This window comes from Coregonus clupeaformis, unplaced genomic scaffold (assembly GCF_020615455.1).
Source record: "Coregonus clupeaformis isolate EN_2021a unplaced genomic scaffold, ASM2061545v1 scaf0738, whole genome shotgun sequence".
NCBI lineage: Eukaryota > Metazoa > Chordata > Actinopteri > Salmoniformes > Salmonidae > Coregonus > Coregonus clupeaformis.
In genome coordinates, this window is record NW_025534193.1 from 179506 (window position 1) to 200010 (window position 20505).

Genomic DNA, 20505 nt, shown 5'->3' on the forward strand with positions numbered 1-20505 from the left:
CACACACTGTGTGTGTGTTTGTGTGTGTGTGTGAGTGTGTGTCCTGTGTGTGTGTGTGTCCAGTGTGTGTGTGTGTGTCCAGTGTGTGTACTGATACACGTGCACACACACTGAACACACACTGGACACACACACACACACACTGGACACACACTGGACACACACACACACAGGACACACACTCACACACACACAAACACACACACACACACACACACACACACACTGGACACACACACACACAGGACACACGCAACTGGACAAACACACACACAACACACACACACTGGACACACACACACGCACACTGGACACACACATACACACACACACTGGACACACACACACACACAGTGGACACACACACAGACAAACATTCTTACCACCGCTTGTACAAAGTTATATGCTGAATGTGTGTGTGTGTGTGTGTGTGTGTGTGTGTGTGTGTGTGTGTGTGTGTGTGTGTGTGTGAGTTCAGGTGTATCCCTCAATGACTGTCTGTTCTTCTGCTTACCGCTACAGTGTGGAACATGGTGGAGAGAACAAAATGAAACCTGGACTTAGAAAATGTGAGTGTTGACTGCTGTGAAGAATATGACTAAGAATAAGTCTTAATTCAAGTGAAGTCAAAGTCAAAGACCACCATCATTACTTACTTGGTCATATTAAATATCAGCTGTAGTTCTACAGAAGCACAAATCAGGGACACCAAAGTTTACAAAGAGTTGCTTTGACAATGTGTGTGTCTGTGTTTGTGTGTGTGGCGTGTTCGTGTTACGTTAGAAATATGTGTGTGTGTCTAATGTGAATGATGATGATTTGTGTATGTGTGTGTGTGTTCAGGATGTTTGTGTGTATTCAGGATGCGTGTGTGTGTGTGTGTGTGTGTGTGTTCAGGATGTGAGTGTGTATCCAGTGTGTGTGTGTGTGTGTGTGTGTGTGTGTGTTCAGGATGATGATGAATTCTAATATTGTGTCTGGTTTCATCCATCAGATGTCTGTGATCTCACACTGGACCCAAACACAGTAAACAGACTCCTCTCTCTGTCTGAGGAGAACAGAAAGGTGACATGTAGGAGGGATGAGCAGCCGTATCCTGATCACCCAGAGAGATTTGAGGGCTGTGGACAGGTGCTGTGTAGAGAGGGTCTGACTGGGCGCTGTTACTGGGAGGTAGAGTGGAGTGGGAGAGGGGCTGATATAGGAGTGACATATAAAGGAATCAGCAGGAGTGGAGGGGGTAATGACTGTGGGATTGGATGTAATGACAAGTCCTGGAGTCTGTTCTGCTCTGACAACAGTTACTCTGCCTGTCACAATAATAAGTTCACTACCATAGACGTCCCCTCCTCCAGATCCCACAGAGTAGGAGTGCATCTGGACTGGCCAGCCGGCACTCTGTCCTTCTACAGAGTCTCCTCTGACACACTGACCCACCTGAACACATTCCACTCCACATTCACTGAGTCCCTCTATCCAGGGTTTGGGGTTTATGATGTTGACTCCTCAGTGTCCCTGTAAATAAATAATAACCATGGTAACAATCCCTCACTCACACACACACACACACACACACACACACACACACACACTGGACACCTTCACACACTGGACACACACTCGACACACACACTGGACACACACTGGACACACACACTGGACACACACTCAACACACACACTGGACACACACACACACACACACACTGCACACACACACATACACACTCACACACACACACTGGACAAACACACACACTGGACACACACTGGACAAACACACACACTGGACACACATACACACACACACACTGGACACACACACCATGCACACACACACACACACACACACACACACTGGACACACACACACTGGACACACACACAAACACACACTGGACACACACACACACACATACTGGACACACACAGACACACAATGGAGACACACACACTGGACACACACTCAAACTGAACACACACTGGACACACACACAGGACACTCACACACTGGACACACACACACACACTGGACACACACACAAACACACACTGGACACACACACACACATACTGGACACACACACACTGGACACATTTCCATGTGTTGTATTTTGATGAAAGGAAATCCCATATAGCCTACTGGACAGGACTTTGCTATGGCATCTTCTGTTTGGGTGTCTCAGGTCAGGTCTGAGCCATGATCAGAATGTGTCTCTGTGTCTATTTCCAGCCCTGCCATTTCTACCTGTCCTGATCTAGTGTTTCACCCCTGACCTCCTCACACCGTCTCACTGTCCATGTCTGCTTTTAGCTCCCACCTATACTTCACTGTGTTATAATGGACCTTATGCTTGTTATGTCACCTCTGTAACCAGTTGTCAAACATACTGAACTTTCTGACCCTATCCCATGGCCCTACATTCTACAACTGAACATTTAAATTCCTCTATGAGTTTTATTTAGTGTCCATTTACTTATTTATGTATTTGTTGTATATTGGGGTTGTGCTGCAGAGCATCATGGGGGTTTGTATGTGTTGAGATGATCACGTTCCAGATAAATGGTTGAACTGATTCCTGTCTCCCGTCTCATCATTATTGAATTGTTATACAGACGTGGTTATGAAACCCACCAGACATAACAAAAGATTGGCGATGAGTAAGTCTGAATCTACAGGAACTATTCTGTCTGGAAGAAGTGGGTTTTTACAACTGTTTAAAACTGTTATTTTCTGTGGTCCAGAATAGGCTAATGTTAGCAAGTGCATAGTCCAGCTAGCTAAGAAAGAGAGTTAACATCGTCATGGACGGCAGAAAAGGACTCGAGACGGACATCGGAGTGGGAAAACAACGTGATTAAAAGGGAGGAATATACAGTGATTAAAGGAAAGGACATTTATTCAACTGTGAAGACAAACCTTTTATTTAAAACTGCTAAATGAGTGAACTTAGGAGGAAACGTCAGTGAGTGAAGTGAATGAAGATCATGTGACTGAGGAAAATATTGCTGTGGTTGAGGACAATATTGAAGTGATTGACAATCAGGAGCTTATTGAGAAATGAACAATTATTGGAATTGTTGGAAACATTGGACAGTTTGATGAAAGTATTGAACAGTGGAGCTCATATACAGAACAGTTTGAATATTTAGTTCTTGTAAATGACATGGATGAGGACAACATTGTGTCTACATGTTTTAGTGTAATGGGGCCAAAGACATTTAATTTACTAGGCAGCCTGCTACAGCCAGACAGAACAGGTAATAAGACGTATGGGGATATTGTGGAGATACTTAAAGGACATTTTTCACCAGAACCACTAGTTACTAAGACTTTTCCTAGCTCGTTTGTGAGAACCAGTTTTAGCCTTCAGTCCTAGTTTTGTTTCACCTGCCTGTTTGCCTACCTGTGTATGACCATTGCCTGCCTGTGACCACGATTCCTGTCTTCTGTAAAGGCGTAATAAACACCTGCCGCTCTGCGTGTGAATCTACACCTTTTTCTCCCTGAGTATTCATTACAGTACCCTAATGTTAAGTGTCATAAATCTATATTTATTAGGTGCAGACATCTTTAAAATTAATAAGAAAGAGGGAAAAAGATAGAAACTAAATGAAATGATGAAAGTATAAAATAGTAACCATCTGGTGAGCTAATACCCTGACCCTACCACAAACCCACCAACCCCCTCCCCAACTGAGGGAGTTAATAAACCATACCCTTAGACGCTAGTCTTTAAGCTAGATGTACCTGCTATGCATAGCATCGCCCCAAAGAGGTTCATTCTAAATTATATGTATATGGCATTAGAAGTGCATTGACTGTTCCCTGTAACATGAATATATTGTTAGTCGAGTCACAAAATACAATTTGAATCAAAGCGACAAACATCGACAACAATAATGACTGGACTATTTATCCCCACTTGAGCATGTCTCAACAACAACAACAACAACAACAACAGAGGATGCTTTCATAGTGCCCAACAGCGCCTACCCGCACACACAAACGTCAACAAATCAGCATTGTTATTTATTTTATTTATATTTCCCCTTTATTTAACCAGGTAAGAAGCCAGTTGAGAACAAGTTCTCATTTACAACTGTGACCTGGCCAAGATAAAGCACCAAGGCGCCCTGAAACCTGCGCTGTGAAACAAACGCACCCAAGCAGCACAGGAAAAAAGACATCAAGCTATGATGAATAAATGAAAACCTTTACCAGACGATAACTATTATCCCTCAAATATAAAATAGAGACAATTAGTTACACAATCACCATCCTCCTGAGTTCACCCTCCCAACCCCCATTATATATTTATATACACATGTACACACACACACACAACTGTACAGCTATCAGCTAGCTGGCAATTAGGTGTCCAGCCAGTGAGTAGCTTCTCCCTGCCTCGGTATCACTAACGCTAGCATACATCTCTAACAATAAACAAGCCAGCAAACGTAATAGTAGCTAAAAATTCCCTGATGTAATATAAACTACATAGTTAGGCTTGAAACCCAGTCAAAAGCCACATCACTATTTAACCAAACCCCACTGGACCTCTATGGGTAAAATAAAAGTATCCAGAAAGAAAATGTAACTACCTGGCATAGTGTGGCTGTAGCTATAGTAACACCCTGGTAAACTTAGCGAGCTGGCTAAATAGCGCAGTCAACATTAGCTATGATCCAACTTTACCTGGCCTGTCATTATGGTGCTAGCCATCTAGCCAGCCAGCCAGTCAACATTAGCTATGATCCAACTTTACCTGGCCTGTCATTATGGTGCTAGCCATCTAGCCAGCCAGCCAGTCAACATTAGCTATGATCCAACTTTACCTGGCCTGTCATTATGGTGCTAGCCATCTAGCCAGCCAGCCAGTCAACATTAGCTATGATCCAACTTTACCTGGCCTGTCATTATGGCGCTAGCCATCTAGCCAGCCAGCCAGTCAACATTAGCTATGATCCAACTTTACCTGGCCTGTCATTATGGTGCTAGCCATCTAGCCAGCCAGCCAGTCAACATTAGCTATGATCCAACTTTACCTGGCCTGTCATTATGGCGCTAGCCATCTAGCCAGCCAGCCAGTCAACATTAGCTATGATCCAACTTTACCTGGCCTGTCATTATGGCGCTAGCCATCTAGCCAGCCAGCCAGTCAACATTAGCTATGATCCAACTTTACCTGGCCTGTCATTATGGCGCTAGCCATCTAGCCAGCCAGCCAGTCAACATTAGCTATGATCCAACTTTACCTGGCCTGTCATTATGGTGCTAGCCATCTAGCCAGCCAGCCAGTCAACATTAGCTATGATCCAACTTTACCTGGCCTGTCATTATGGCGCTAGCCATCTAGCCAGCCAGCCAGTCAACATTAGCTATGATCCAACTTTACCTGGCCTGTCATTATGGTGCTAGCCATCTAGCCAGCCAGCCAGTCAACATTAGCTATGATCCAACTTTACCTGGCCTGTCATTATGGCACTAGCCATCTAGCCAGCCAGCCAGCCGATCCTATGAGTCATTTGGTTGTATCCTCATGTTCTAACAGTTCACTATCCACTGTATCCAAGTTCAAAAGACAGTTCCTCCTGATGTAGTAGACGGGACAAAGTCAGGGAGTTCTTTCCTCATGTATGTTTCAGCCGTCTTCACAGAGTCAAATGTGTGCTCACCATTCTTGGTTTCCGTCCACAAAGTCGTCGGGTAGCAGCAGGCCGTATGCCGAGCCAGCCTGCCGCAGAAGCCTCTTCAGTGGGGGAGAAAGCCATCCTCCTCTTGTGTAGTATGGGAGAAAGATCTGGAAAGATCCTGATTCTGGCATCTCCGTACTTGAGCTCTCCCTTTGCTCGGGCAGCAGAGAGGATGTGGACAGTGTCCTGGTACCGTAGAAATGTAATGACTAATGCCCTGGGTGCAACCTGGCCAGGCAGCCGCCTCCGTAGGGTGCGATGGACCCTCTCCATTTCCATTGGGTGTGCGGAAGGGGGTAGATCCAGAATTTTGGGAATCCATTCCTGTAGAAAGGAGATGGCGTCTCGTCCCTCCACGGCCTCCGGGAAACCTTGAAATCTCAAATTCAAGCACTTTTGGAAATTTTCGTGAGAATCTAATTTCTCCTCGAGTTTAGAGATGGCGTCTTCCAACTTCTTGTGCTTTTATCCACTTCCAGGCGGACGTCCAGGATGGCAGCCTGTTGGTCAGCATGGTCTTTTTAACTTTGTCACTCGTTCCCTTTGTGACTTTCTGGTCTTCGTGGAGTTTATCGACCAGCACATCAATTTTGCTGAGGCGTTCAGAAAGTGTCTCTTGGATTTTAGTTATACCCTTGAACCATCACCATTCTGAACCATGCTGGTGCTTCTTCCGAGCCAGCATCCGCCGAGGCCGAAGAAGGGCTGTCAGACACTAGCGGATCTGGGGGGGGCAGTGCCCCTGTGACAACAAGCTTGGACCCCTTGTGGCCCCTCTAAATGCGGAGTCTGAAATAATTCTCACAGAATTCATTTTTACGATCCTGTTTTATTTTATTGATTTTTTTACATCCGTTATTAGACAGTGGCAAAGCGGAACACTAAAGTAACCCAACACATTTTCTAGTGGGACTCCTTTAGGCGGAACACAACAGTATCGTACCACATGGATCTGCAAGTTTTTTTCTATTCAGAAGTTGAAAGAAATTTGGCGCGAATAATATCGTTCAAGCAAGAAGAAGGAAATAAAGAGAGGTGAGCAACATGTTGAATATGTTGTATTTGTAACATAGTTAACTATTAAATGCATTACAGAAGTGTAATATTAACCTGTCTGTTTGTTACTTTCTTTGTGAATTAATGAAGGAATTGGCTTGAATCCTGGGCTATGTATTCGTTTGCACTGTTTTTGGTTTAGTTTTGTAGCTAATTCTAACAGTCAGGCATCGAAAATGTATGGCAATATGAAAAAGGATATAATATTTGATCAAAAACACATGTTGCTGAGTGCTTTTACTTAAACCACACTCAGTAAACCCATTGTACCGTTAAAAGGTTAGACATGAAAGCTAGCTACCTAGCGAGTCAGTTATTTTCAGTAAATGAATGAATAAGCTTGGTCCGCATTGCTTTTGCTCTATAGTTGTCACCAACATGAAGAGAAAAAAGGACTTCATGTTTCTTCCAATGAAAAGACAAGGCAGAAAGTCAGACAGAGCCAGAGGGTTCAGGTGTGGAGAGAGCAAGAGAGAGCAGAAAGAGACAGCAGGAAGACTATTGGAGAGACTGAGAGTGATGTCAGCCAATCCCGGGAGGAGCCACCGGTGCAGCCAATGATGAACATGGACCCAAGAACTCTGATGGGGGACAGGAGGAGGAGCTTCAAGGCGGCCTGGTACCACATCCACCCCCTGGCTTCAATATTCAAACAAATCAGACTCTGTGGTTTGTTACGCCTGTCTCTGAGACTGGATTGGATTCAAAATTGGGTTTTAACAACTGGAAGAAGTCAACTTACAAAGAGGGGGATTTGCAATTCATGCAAGGTCTGAGTGGCACAAACAAGCAATGATTACGTGGAGAGTCTATCAGAAAGCTGTAAAAAGTAATGCAACACTGGTAAATGCCCTAAACAAGGAACACAACAAACAGGTTCAAGAAAATGGGGACTATAATAAAACAATAGCCACACAAAACATTGCACAAAGAGGACACGATGAGTCTGCAGAGTCTGATAAAGGAAACTTCATGGCAATCCTAGAAACAATAGCTAAGCATGACACAACTGTGGAAAAAAGGTTGACTTCCATTCATAATGCAAAATACACAAGCAAAGGGATTCAGAATGAGGTTCTGAGTTGTTTGGCAGACATGGTTCCAACAGAGATGATAGAAGAAGTGAAAGACAGTGAGGTCTTCAGCATAATGGCAGACGGAAAACAAAAGATGTTAAAACAAAAGGATCAGATATCTCCAGTACTCAGGTACTATTTCAGTGGAGCTGTCCATGAGAGCTGTCTCCACTTTGAATCGGCTGATCCACTAGATCCAGCAGGGCTTACTGACTAAATCAGACACATATTAGAAAGTCATGGTCTTGAATACAAAACCAACCTAGTTGGCCAAGCATATGACGGTGCTTCAGTTATGAGTGGCAAGCATTCAGGCGTCCAGGCAACGCATTAAAGAACAAGCAAAGCCTTTTACCTCCACTGCAGTGCACACTGTCTAAACTTAGTTTTAGTGGATATAGTCAAAGCTGTCCCTGAGGTAGGACAGTTCTTCTCCTTACTAGAAAGACTGTATGTCTTCACATCTGGGTCATACACGTGCATCAAAAATGGCTTAGCGTACAAAGAGAGATGTACCCAGGTGCACCTAGAGAGCTTCAGAGACTAAGTGACACTCGCTGGGCATGTCGATATATGGCTCTACATACTATTATGGATAGATTGCCTGCCGTTAAGCGAGTCCTGCAAGACATAGTCCAAGAACACAACGGTGGCAGATCTGTTGAGGCACGAGGTCTGCTTGCACAGATAGATTTACAATTCATTGTGTTCCCTGTTCCACTGCATAACGTTTTTGGAGAAGCAACATTTCTATCAGAGATGCTACAGTCTTCATCACTTGACCTGTCAAAGGCTGTTGATTTAGTTGAAGCCTTAGTTCAAACTTTGAATGACTACAGGGATGAGTCATTTTCTGATGACCTATGGAATGAAGTGTTGAACACAGCTGAGCAATGTGATACTGCAATACAGTGTTTCACCCCTGACCTGGACACACACACACACACACACTGGACACACACACACAATGGACACACACACACACACACTGGACACACACACACTGGACACATTTCCATGTGTTGGATTTTGATTAAAGGAAATCCCATATAGCCTACTGGACAGGACTTTGCTATGGCATCTTCTGTTTGGGTGTCTCAGGTCAGGTCTGAGCCATGATCAGAATGTGTCTCTGTGTCTATTTCCAGCCCTGCCATTTCTACCTGTCCTGATCTAGTGTTTCACCCCTGACCTCCTCACACCGTCTCACTGTCCATGTCTGCTTTTAGCTCCCACCTCTACTTCACTGATTAAAAAGGGAGGAATATACAGTGATTAAAGGAAAGGACATTTATTCAACTAAGACAAACCTTTTAATTAAAACTGCTAAATGAGCGAACTTAGGAGGAAACGTCAGTGAGTGAATTGAGTGAAGATCACGTGACTGAGGAAAATATTGATTTGGTTGAGGACAATATTGAAGTGAGTGACAATCAGGAGCTTATTGAGAAACGAAAAATTATTGGAATTGTTGGAAACATTGGACAGTTTGATGAAAGTATTGAGCAGTGGAGCTCATATACAGAGCGGTTTGAATATTTTGTTCTTGTAAATGACATGGATGAGGACAACATTGTGCCTACATGTTTTAGAGTAATGGGGCCAAATACATTTAATTTACTAGGCAGCCTGCTACAGCCAGACAGAACAGGTAATAAGACGTATGGGGATATTGTGGGGATACTTAAAGGACATTTTTCACCAGAACCACTAGTTAATGCTGAACGGTTCAGGTTCCACAGGAGACATCCCCTCCTCCAACCCCTCCTGGGGTGGTCCCAGGAGGGGTTGGGGTGGTCCCAGGAGGGATTGGAGGGTGGGTTGGGGGTGGTCCCAGGAGGGGTTGGAGGGTGGGTTGGGGTGTTCCCAGGAGGGTTGGAGGGTGGGTTGGGGGTGGTCCCAGGAGGGGTTGGAGGGTGGGTTGGGGGTGGTCCCAGGAGGGGTTGGAGGGTGGGTTGGGGTGGTCCCAGGAGGGGTTGGAGGGTGGGTTGGGGTGGTCCCAGGAGGGGTTGGAGGGTGGGTTGGGGTGGTCCCATGAGGGGTTGGAGGGTGGGTTGGGGTGGTCCCAGGAGGGGTTGGAGGGTGGGTTGCGGTGGTCCCAGGAGGGGTTGGAGGGTGGGCTGATGCAGCTGAGGTGGGTGATTGTATATGTGGTTTATTATAATTGTATTTATCTGCAATAACTAGTTTCCATAATATACTGATATATAATTTAACAATTTAACTGCTGGTGGAAGGACATGGATTGTCCAGCCTGTGGTAAAAAAGGGACATCAGGCTTCTACATGCTGGTGGAAGGACATGGATTGTCCAGCCTGTGGTAAAAAGGGCAACATCGGACAAGTCTCCAGAAACAAAAAGAGAACAGAGAAATCACAAAAACGGGAAACAAGAAACAGACATTCCAACGAAAGACAAATAGACATGTGCACACTGTTGAGTAAGAGAACACTGAGGTGAGTGACTCATCAGACGAGGAAGTCACACTGAAAATCCTGACCTTTTCCTGGCGGGTCGCACGGCTACTATGTCTCCCCCTTGCTAGAGGGACAGCCGGTGGGTATGGAGATTGACACAGGGGCAGCTGTATCTCTTGTGTCAGAATAAATACACTGAAACACCTTCCACTTCAACCAGCGCACCTCGTGTTAAAGACTTACACAGGTGAATCTGTCGCTGTGAGAGACATCACTGATGTCACAGTTCAGGTAAACAGACAAACTGAAAAGCTGCCACTCTATGTTGTGAAAGGAGACTATGCATCACTACTGGGATGTTCATAGTTGGAGAAAATCACACTGGAATGGCCATCAGTGCATACAATGACACATGGAGACACAGACCTACCTGCCATCTTAAAGAAACATGGAGAAGTCTTTAATGGACAGCTGGGTAGTATGAACGACATTACAGGGAAGCTTAGCATTAAGCCAGACAGCAAACCAACGTTTCTGAAAGCAGGACCTGTACCTTATGCTATCAGACCAAAAGTCAAGGCTGACTTGGAGGCTTTAGTCAAGAACAAAGTACTGGAGCCGGTCAGTATGAGTGAATGAGTGAATGCATGAGCAACACCCATCTACCGGTCATTAACACTAGAACCGCCTGGCCTTTCAGCTAGTAGGGATGGGTAACTCCAATCCTCGGGGTGTCACACTTTTTCCCCATCCCTAGCAAACACAGCTGATGAATGATTGGAGTCAAGGTGTGACACCAATCATCACACGGTGAGTGTTGCTTTACCACTCTCCATCACACCGTGAGTGTTGCTTTACCACTTTCCATCACACCGTGAGTGTTGCTTTACCACTCTCCATCACACCGTGAGTGTTGCTTTACCACTCTCCATCACACCGTGAGTGTTGCTTTACCATTCTCCATCACACCGTGAGTGTTGCTTTACCACTCTCCATCACACGGTGAGTGTTGCTTTACCACTCTCCATCACATCGTGAGTGTTGCTTTACCACTCTCCATCACACCGTGAGTGTTGCTTTACCACTCTCCATCACACCGTGAGTGTTGCTTTACCACTCTCCATCACACCGTGAGTGTTGCTTTACCACTCTCCATCACACCGTGAGTGTTGCTTTACCACTCTCCATCACACCGTGAGTGTTGCTTTACCACAGAATAACATATTTTAACTGGATTATGTGATTATGTTACTAGTTTCTGCTTAGTTGCCAGAGCAATGCTGGCGCTGGAGTGGTCATGTGATAAATACATTGACAGCACAAATATTGTTGAGAAAAGTGACATTTGGAAATAGAGCTGCACCTCTTGAATTTGGAGAGTTATTTGATAAAGGTAAGTGTCATAGAAACTGCAGAATATGCTCTTTCAGATACAGCACTCTATAGAAATCACAATGTTTTACCTGCATGTGACTCTGAAGGAGGATTTGATAAAGAGATGCTCCTTTCCCTGCGTCTTTAAGTTCAGCTCAGCGGTCTCCCCACCCTGATAATAAAGTGGTTTATTGGTATCTTCCACTAGATGGCAGTAAACACCTGCTGTAGCTAAACTTTACAACTGTATGTGTCCGGTTTCTTGGTCCTGGTGACTCCTGGGCCCTTATTCATAAAGGCAGTGTCTCAGAGGAGGAGTGCTGATCTAGGATCAGGTCCCCCCTGTCCATTTAATCTGTTTCATTATGATCTAAAAGGCTAAACTGATCCCAGATCAGTACTCCTACTCTTTATGAATACTGTCACAGGTGACTCCTCAAGACATTTAAATAGTTCCCCTTAAACCACTCAAATGTTGTTTTAGCAGTATGCTTAGGGTCATTCTCCTGCTGGAAGGTTGAACCTCCATCCCAGTCTCAAATCTCTGGAGGACTGAAACAGGTTTCCCTCAAGAATTTCTCTGTATTTAGTGCCATCCATCATTCCTTCAAATCTGACCAGTTTCCCAGTCTCTGCCGACGAAAAACATCCCCACAGCATGATGCTGCCGCCACCATGCTTCACTGTGGGGATGGTGTTCTCGGGGTGATGAGAGGTGTTGGGTTTGCCCCAGACATAGCGTTTTCCTTGATGGCCAAAAAGCTACATTTTAGTCTCATCTGACCAGAGTACCTTCTTCCATATGTTTTGGGAGTCTCCCACATGGCTTTTGGCGAACACCAAACGTGTTTGCTTATTTTTTTCTTTAAGCAATGGCTATTTTCTGGCCACTCTTCCGTAAAGCCCAGCTCTGTGGAGTGTACGGCTTAAAGTGGTCCTACGGACAGATACTCCAATCTCCGCTGTGGAGCTTTGCAGCTCCTTCAGGGTTATATCTTTGGTCTCTTTGTTGCCTCTGATTAATGCCCTCCTTGCCTGGTCTGTGAATTTCAGTGGGCGGCCCTCTCTTGGCAGGTTTGTTGTGGTGCAATATTCTTTCTATTTTTTAATAATGGATTTAATGGTGCTCCGTGGGATGTTCAAAGTTTCAGATGTTTTTTATAACCCAACCCTGATCTGTTCTTCTCCACAACTTTGTCCCTGACCTGTTTGGAGAGCTCCTTGGTCTTCATGGTGCCGCTTGCTTGGTGGTGCCCCTTGCTTAGTGGTGTTGCAGACTCTGGGGCCTTTCAGCCCAGGTGTATACAGTACATCTGGAAACCATCATAGGCCTCCCTGTCTCTGTTGTTATTACCCTTTGCCCCCAGGTCACTACATCCTGTCCATCAATATTTAATCAATAAAGGTATAAATTCTCAGTCATCTATCTTTTGCGATATCAAACCTCTCAAACCTCTATAAACTCAGTCTGAGTAAAAGATAAACAGATAATTAACTACTATATATTCATGCTAATAATCTATGTAGTCAAAACCTTATTCTTCATATATAAGGAAAAATCCCACATAGACATCATCCCCCTTTTAAAATAACCCCTTTTTTATATACTTAATTTTCAAATATACCCATTTCTTATTCATGCTACCAAGAAAACATACATCAACGCAATTGTGACCATCATGACATCATCCCCACAAATACAAAGATCCATGACCCTTTGTAAATTACATGGATATTATAATCTGAACACATGAATATAAAAATAACAAAAACATCCGTCTTCGTCATCCACGCTCTGTCAGAGGAACCCCAAGTTTCTCCCTGGTCACAAGGGGCTCTATCTGATCCACTAAGATAGTCATCTGTCCACATCTTCTTCCTGTAACCCTTAATTCCATGGAATACAATTCCACCTTAACATTCCTTGTCCTCAATCAACATTATTAATGGACTCTAAACTGCAATATGATGATGTAGAATAATAATAATTAGTCCTCTCCCTCCTTGTATTAACATTAACTGATACATCTCTAACTGTAATCACAGGCATGTTATTAATATGGCGTACAGATCTTAAAATCAATCCCTGAGAAATTGGAAACAACACCCCATAATTATGGCTGTAATGATTACTATGGCCACTAGAGGACAAATAATACTTGCCATCCATGTTCCTATGGAATTACCCACTAAAACAACCTTTAAAAACTTCAACAGCATTCAAATTACCATATCCTCCTAATCTTAATATAATAGCCTCCGATTCTATGTGATTATCAATTACACATTCTAATGATTAACATCTCAGACCCAATTGCTTAACAACCCATGATTGTTAAAATATACAATGTTAAACTCCGCCTTTGTCCTCCTAATATACCTGATATAACATACACATTATAACACTCTATTATCACTCCCTGTTACATCATCACATCCCTAGACTATTCCTGCTTTAATAATTCAACCAAAATCAGATCATATGAAAATATCATAACCCCATGATGATAACCAATTAAGTACTTGCCTATCAACATAGATATTTACCACTCTAAACATCCATATCAATATCACCCCATACTTCAAATCTATATCGTTACTAATATGTTAATACTTTAACCCAATTAATCAACATATTCATGATTTCATTCACAATCCTCACCTTAACTTCCATGTTTCAAACAGTATGAGTCAACAATGTCTATTCAATAAATCATATAAATGTATCCTAAGACATGACCTTAATGTATCACTGTTTAAACCCATAATATCTATAGAAAACCTTTCTATCCTTATACATACTAATAATTCACTTAAATCACTCATTAATCTTATCAATTATAACCAACCAAATTGCTGAACTCAACCAAATTTAAAATGCCAATTCTTATTCACTTTATCCTTATCACTGAAAATGAAACCGCTCAACTTAATCACCCATTACAACTTTCAGAATGTATACATATATTAACATACATTCTAAACATTCAGAATTCAATTATGACTTTCCTCATCCTGAAAATAAATTCTGATCATTATCTCAATGCATTCTCAATACTATCACTTTAGCAGTGTATATACCTACTATCATCTCCAGATCGCCAGTTTCCTCGTAGCCATCTGTAGCATCGGTTGACCTGATACCTGTTCAATCTCCCCTCTATCCATACCTCCGTTGGTGTAGACTGTGTGATGATGCATGAACCTTCTTCCTTCACTAGTTCTCTGATCATGCAGAGTCCTTCTCCATTTATCACCGTCTCTCTGTGGATGGTGTCCTTCTATCAGCGTACCAATAGTCTCTGCTGCAAAAACACACAGACAAAACAAAACAATGCTCCGCCGAAGCGGTTCCATCTTCCTCCTTTGCGTTAGAAAAGTCCTACAATGGTCCATATAGATCTAGGAATCTCTCTCTCTTACTTGGCCCTCCATCAAGGTAGCCATCAACCCCTATTACTAACCTTCCCACTTGGGTGTTGTCCATCAATGACTTCCTTAATCCTTTACCACCACATAGTCTCCAAGTCACAGAAAATGTCCAGATTCTCCTGGTAGGTCTGTCAGAGAAGCCTTCACCTTTTCGAAAGAAAGTCTGCATAACATTGTTAGTTGAGACACAGCATGCTACTTCATCCTGTCTTCTTATCAGTCCTGATAAGCCTTTTAGATTAGGAAGTGCACATTCTTGCAGCTTGTTGCAGTCCACTCATGTCATAGAAAGACCCCCTCTACATTCTTCCTTCTACCACCAATACATTTTCCCTTAAAACATTTCATCTAACCCATAACACATTACTTACTACTGCTCATATACTTAATACAATATGCAAATATACCCAAAAATCCTCATACCATCAATACTACCCCCTTTTTTGAACACATGAGTCACAACGTGATTCATGCTTTCAAAAACAAAACACCAACATTGTTTATTAAATCATAATAAAAATGAAATTAAAATGACAACATTTGATAATACCTTAACTTACTTCTATCCCGTAAAGTAATCCTAGATTAGTACAATTAAACTATCAACAGGTATCCCTCATCCAGGATAACTCCCTCACTCTTTAGTTATTTTATGGTTTGATTCATATATATTATTACCAAATTATAAACTTCTTCACAATTATCCTTATCATAACTAACCCCCAATTCAGCATGCCTCTAGGATTTACAGTGCGGGTGATCAAGTCACACTATAAAGCCAGGACAGATTGCAGAGGTCATTGAAATCATTCAATGAAATGTTCCATCCCACAGTATACTACTCATTACCAATATTGAAAACATTTCATAAATGTTGTGTATCCCAAATGTACATTAAATCCTCATGACAGTTATTCTCATAAGAAATTATGTATACCTAAAGCTCAGTCAAAAAATAAAAAACTTCATAAAATGCTCCTTTAAGACGTATCACCTTTGACCTGTTGAAACTCCTAACACTCAAAATAACAACCCTTTATAACATCATACTAGGTGTGTTGTGTTTTTATTTGAAAAACCCATTTGGGAAAAAAACTACAAAAAAAAACATGGCCTTAATTTGGTAGCTCCCTATTACAACCTAAAAATAAGACTACTTCATTTTACTAACTGTTCCACCCTAGCCCTGGGCAATATTCCAATGAGATAAGGAAATCCCCTTGTTCCTGGAATAGAAATTATACATGTTGTTAACATTCAATTACAATCAATAATCCAAAAATAGTAAGTACAGTGAGGGAAAAAAGTATTTGATCCCCTGCTGATTTTGTACGTTTGCCAACTGACAAAGAAATGATCAGTCTATAATTTTAATGGTAGATTTATTTGAACAGTGAGAGACAGAATAACAACAACAAAATCCAGAAAAATGCATGTCAAAAATGTTATAAATTGATTTGCATTTTAATGAGGGAAATAAGTATTTGACCCCCTCTCAACCAGAAAGATTTCTGGCTCCCAGGTGTCTTTTATACAGGTAACGAGCTGAGATTAGGAGCACACTCTTAAAGGGAGTGCTCCTAATATCAGTTTGTTACCTGTATAAAAGACACCTGTCCACAGAAGCAATCAATCAATCAGATTCCAAACTCTCCACCATGGCCAAGACCAAAGAGCTCTCCAAGGATGTCAGGAACAAGATTGTAGACCTACACAAGGCTGGAATGGGCTACAAGACCATCGCCAAGCAGCTTGATGAGAAGGTGACAACAGTTGGTGCGACTATTCGTAAATGGAAGAAACACAAAATAACTGTCAATAACAAAATCAGCAGGGGATCAAATACCTTTTTTCCCTCACTGTATGTGTGTATGTATGTGTGTATATATATGTATATATATTTATATGTGTATATGTATGTGTATGTGTTTTATCTCCCCGAGTGGCGCAGTGGTCTACTAGAGATCCTGATTCAAATCCAGGCTCTGTCGTAGCCGGCCGCGACCGGGAGACCCATGGGCGGCGCTGACAATTGGCCCAGCTCGTCCCAGGGTAGGGGAGGGAATGGCCGGCAGGGGATGTAGCTCAGTTGGTAGAGCATGGCGTTTGCAACGCCAGGGTTGTGGGTTCGATTCCATGGGGGGCCAGTATGGAGAAAAAAATAAAATAATGTATGCACTCACTCTGGATAAGAGCGTCTGCTAAATGACGTAAATGTAAATATGTGTGTGTGTGTGTATATATATAAAACATGGGGGACTGGAAGTGATGCAGACAATTACATTGATGGAAGTTACAATCTATCTGCAATATTAAGCTGATCTACCCCTTAAAAAAATAAATAATAATAATAATAATATTAATTACCAGAAAATTGTATGTCATCCAGTCTTAAAATGTCTGCAAAAACAAATATTGAAATACTGTTAAATATTTAAAAAACCATTGTTATCCATTGAGTGAATTGTTATCCATTGAGAGATATAGAATAGTATACTATCGTAATAGGTAATTTTTTTTCTACAACTGTGATGTAACTGAACATCCACTAGGTGGAGCCAGTGGTCCACTCTTGATTAGACACTTCACATAAAATAGAAATTTGTTTGGTAAAAACAGTAGGATAAATACATATGTAGGTAGATATATAATATTATACTAACATTCTAGATACACACACACACACACACACATAATCAACTGACTAGTAATTTTTCTATAACTGTGATGTAACTGTACATCCACTAGGTGGTGCCAGTGGTCCACTCTTGAGTAGAGACTTGGTTTGGCATGCATTTTCATGGGTTCTGAGACACCTTGAGACATTTGTTTGGTATAAACAGTAGGATATATACATATGTAGGTAGAGTCCATTCTCGTTTAAAAAATCAATAACACAACATCTCATTCATTATATACTATATCATTTTATACAATACATTTTTAAAAATATTCATTTATAATATACAACATAAATAATATATATATGCATAGTTATATATAAAAGCCTTCATAATATTGAAAATTCAACTCACCTTCAAAATGCTCCATGAGGAATAAATGATTCAAGGAGTCTCTTTAAGATGTATGTCTTCAGGCCTTCTGGTCCTCTGGGTCTTTTTTCTTGGTTGACTGAGACATCCCACGGACGCTCTTTTATGGGGTCAAATGGATCTGTTTAGGTCAGCAGTAAAACGGGACATCTTTAAGAATACAACCCCCCCAAGAGCTATTTTTAAAAGGTTAAAGGTTAAAGGTTAAACAGGTTACAAAAGTAGTTTCAAAGACACTTGGGGGACCCCATGTGTCATACAGTTCCCTTGTGTGTAAGGGACCCCCTAGATGAGCAAACTGTTGACCATTAAAATATGGATAGCTGAGAACTCTTTCTAAAAAGGGTAAACAGGTTAACAAAACAGTTGTTTTAAAGAAACACCACACACGCTCACACACACAACCCAAAGAACCAGTGGCCTGTAGAGAGAGAGAGAGAAAGAGAGAGAGAGAGAGAGAGAGAGAGAGAGAGAGAGAGAGAGAGAGAGAGAGAGAGAGAGAGAGAGAGAGAGAGAGAGAGAGAGAGAGAGAGAGAGAGAGGAGAGAGAGAGAGAGAGAGAGAGAGAGAGAGAGAGAGAGAGAGAGAGAGAGAGAGAGAGAGAGAGAGAGAGAGAGAGAGAGAGAGAGAGAGAGAGAGAGAGAGAGAGAGAGAGAGAGAGAGAGAGAGAGAGAGAGAGAGAGAGAGAGAGAGAGAGAGAGAGAGAGAGAGAGAGAGAGAGAGAGAGAGAGAGAGAGAGAGAGAGAGAGAGAGAGAGAGAGAGAGAGAGAGAGAGAGAGAGAGAGAGAGAGAGAGAGAGAGAGAGAGAGAGAGAGAGAGAGAGAGAGAGAGAGAGAGAGAGAGAGAGATAGATAGATAGATAGATAGATAGATAGATAGATAGATAGATAGATAGATAGATAGATAGATAGATAGATAGATAGATAGATAGATAGATAGATAGATAGATAGATAGATAGATAGATAGATAGATAGATAGATAGGGGAGGGACGGAGAAAGTGAGAGAGAGCTGTAATTCATTGAAGGTAAATACAATTCTCTTTCAATCTTTTATTTTCTTCTAAATTGTTACTTCAGAAATGTAAGCATACATATACAAATTATTAAACCACACTGCAGTTTCCCACGCAAGAATTGACGTCAAATCCTAAATTACTTGATATCTTTCAGAAATACATCATTTCCCCCTCATAATTCCATAGGTCTATAGGAGTGTCTCAGGTTTTCATTACAACCATTTCTAGTGCATATTGTATATGGTTTCAATATCTTACTATCAGATTTGATAAATAACAGATTATAACATGACAGCTCAGTGTTGATTTTAAATATAAACATTAACAGTCCACAAAAAGGGTGTGTAAAACATTATGTTGGCTTGGCTGATAAAAAAGGGTAGATTGAATTTCTCTTGGCAGTTGTGGCTCCCAGGTCTACAGCCAATCAAGGACTAGCTACCCATCCCCCACTGCTGCTCTCACCCCCCCCCCCCACCCCATCCCCTGACATGCTGGACTCTCAGGTTCTGTTCAATAAAGTGCAGCACAGCACAGCACAGTACAACTTTATTAGTCCATGTTACAGGGAACAAAGGGAATTTGTCTTTCTGAAGGGGGGTTGGTCACAGATCTGCCAGTTCAGATCCAATCCCACGTTTTGTTGTCTGGCTCAGGACTCAAACCAGTGACCTTTCAGTTACTGGACTAATTCTCTAACTTCCACCTCCTAACACTTCTAGCATGGGCTTCCTAGGCAAAGTTCCTTTTACACTATCCCATGTGTGTAGAAAACATGAGTCTGTCTCATGATCTGGTAATGATGTAGTCCTGCCTTCAACTTCAAAATCAGTGTCACCGTCAGGTCAAGAGGGCATTACCTCTTGGTCTAATGGTCAAGACACTGGTTTTTCCCATAGGACACCTGGGTACAGATCCCGCCCATGAAATGTGCACACCTCTCCCAAGGCAATGTTTTGCAGGGGGCTGTATTGCAGTATCACATTGCTCAGCTGTGTTCAACACTTCATTCCATAGGTCATCAGAAAATGAAGTTCCCTTTATTATCAGACTCTGCAGACTCATCGTGTCCTCTTTATGCAATGTTTTGTGTGGCTGTAAGTAGTAGTACTTCTCCTATTGTTTTAATATAGTCCCCATTTTCTTGAACCTGTTTGTTGTGTTCCTTGTTTAGGGCATTTGCCAGTGTTGCATTACTTTTGACAGCTTTCTGATAGACTCTCCATGTAATCATTGCTTGTTTTTGCCGCTCAGACCTTGCATGAATTGCAAATCCCCTCTCTTTGTAAGTTGCCTTCTTCCAGTTGTTAAAACCCAATTTTGAATCAAATCCAGTCTCTTAGACAGGTGTAACAAAACCCAGAGTCTGATTCGTTTGAATATTG

The 20505-nt window shown here is 42.1% G+C and overlaps 1 long non-coding RNA gene across 1 annotated transcript; it reads right to left on the reverse strand.

Moving 5' to 3' along the window:
* Positions 1–17420: 17420 nt before the first annotated feature.
* Positions 17421–18261, reverse strand: LOC123485564. The gene is made up of 2 exons (XR_006659056.1): positions 18087–18261; positions 17421–17451 (listed from the first exon to the last, which is right to left on the reverse strand). It is a non-coding gene; the product is annotated as an uncharacterized LOC123485564 (long non-coding RNA).
* Between the last annotated feature and the right edge of the window lie 2244 nt (positions 18262–20505).